Here is a 2,188-nt window from a genome sequence, read left to right as displayed (position 1 = left end):
TGTTCAAGCTTCGGAACCAGTTCTTAAGGGAGCAATTTCACTACTTACTTTAACTACATAGAGGAAGTGAATTCTTTCTTGTGTAACTGCATTCCCTACTCCCCAATTAGACGAATCCCTAAAATGGTAGGTATATTGAGTCGACGATACTAACCACTCTCACCCATGTAGATCAAAGGACTGTCTTAGACGAGTTCATAACTCATTCAGGTCGGGTCAAGTCACCTATGATCATCCTGATGAAATGTAGGTCTCTTCTATCAATGGTTTATATAGTAAGACTAGTCATTTCGTGGTTCGGTCTTATACATACTCTCTGTATAGAACACCATTGCTTTTATGTCTCCATATGATTGATCAGGATCATATTATTTGTAGCAATTTATAATGGTTGTAACATCTACAAAGCGGGCCGTATTTTTAGTGTCACCAGAATAAAGTACCCAGCCTTATTCATCTACTACAAACCATTTAGGTTATCTTTTAAACATGATCGACCTGTATGTCTCCACATGCATGTTTATGTTACAGAAGATAACTTTGGACCTTAATTTATTGGTTTTGTGGGTTAATTCTACTAAATATAAAATAAAATGCCTCAGATTTTATTAGATAAATATATTGTTTGTAAATTACAATTAAAAACTATAGGACCCACGAGATTTAGGGCATCAACACCAACAGAAAAGGGATATTAGAGGTGGAGGCAACAACAAACAATAAATAGTGGACCAACTTTAGGTAATTTTCTTGGGTTGGTGGATCTACTAAGAGGTTGGGTGGTGGACTAGAAAAAAATTTCAAAATATGACCTCTTTTGTGGTAATACTTGCACTTGCCCTTAATTGTAGGATAATTAAGAAATTTATTGTAATATAATTTCCAATTGTGTTGAAGAAAGATTCATAAAAAATAAAATTGCATGAGAACTGATGAAGAAATAGTTGGAATAGTTGAACCAACTAAACAATTGAATTGAACCGAATTCGTTTTTGTAAAAGTCTTGGAAGCTTGGAGTAGAAGTCTTGGAAGAGTATTTGTGTCTTCAAAGGTCTTCTGCCTTATAAGAGTGCAGCTTCAGGAGTCTTGGAAGCTTGAAGTAGAAGTCTTGGAAGAGTATTTGTGTCTTCAAAGGTCTTCTGCCTTATAGGAGTGCAGCTTCAGAAGTCTTGGAAGCTTGAAGTAGAAGTCTTGGAAGAGTATTTGTATCTTCAAAGGTCTTCTGCCTTATAAGAGTGCAGCTTCATGAGTCTTGGAAGCTTGAAGTAGAAGTCTTGGAAGAGTATTTGTATCTTTAAAGGTCTTTTGCCTTATAGGAGTACAGCTTCAGGAGTCTTAGAAGCTTGAAGTAGAAGTCTTGGAAGAGTATTTGTATCTTCAAAGGTTTTCTGCCTTATAGGAGTGCAGCTTCAGAAGTCTTAGAAGCTTAAAGTAGAAGTCTTGGAAGAGTATTTGTGTCTTCAATGGTCTTCTGCCTAATAAGAGTGTAGCTTCAGAAGTCTTGGAAGCTTGAAGTAGAAGTCTTAGAAGAGTATTTGTGTCTTCAATGATCTTCTGCCTTATAAGAGTGTAGCTTCAAGAGTCTTGGAAGCTTGAAGTAGAAGTCTTGGAAGAGTATTTGAATCTTCAAAGGTCTTCTGCCTTATAGGAGTGCAGCTTCAGAAGTCTTGGAAGCTTTAAGTAGAAGTCTTGGAAGAGTATTTGTGTCTTCAAAGATCTTTTGCTTTATAGGAATGTAGCTTCAGGAGTCTTGGAAGCTTGAAGTAAAAGTCTTGGAAGAGTATTTGTGTCTTCAAAGGTCTTCTGTCTTATAGGAGTACAACTTCAGAAGTCTTGGAAGCTTGAAGTAGAAGTCTTGGAAAGAGTATTTGTGTCTTCAAAGGTCTTTTGCCTTATAGGAGTGCAGCTTCAGGAGTCTTGGGAGTCTTCTGCTTGTTAGTGAATTCTCTTTGGGTCTTCTGAGTGTAGAAAATGTCCTTACAAATGAAAGAACTTCTCTATTTATAGAGTTCTCAGGTGGGCTTTGTAGGCTTGGTTGGTCCATGGGCCTGACCCTTGGGCCCAATTAGTTGGTTTTGGGTCTGATCTGGAATTTGGGTCCAATTCAACTTTTTTGTAGTTTGGGCTTTAAGCCCATATAGTAATATCAAATTGGAGCAATTTAATCTCATCTGATTCATCCGCGTGA

Source organism: Benincasa hispida, chromosome 11, assembly GCF_009727055.1.
Source record: "Benincasa hispida cultivar B227 chromosome 11, ASM972705v1, whole genome shotgun sequence".
In the NCBI taxonomy this organism is placed as follows: Eukaryota; Viridiplantae; Streptophyta; class Magnoliopsida; order Cucurbitales; family Cucurbitaceae; genus Benincasa; species Benincasa hispida.
Note: the sequence above shows the minus strand (reverse complement) of the source record.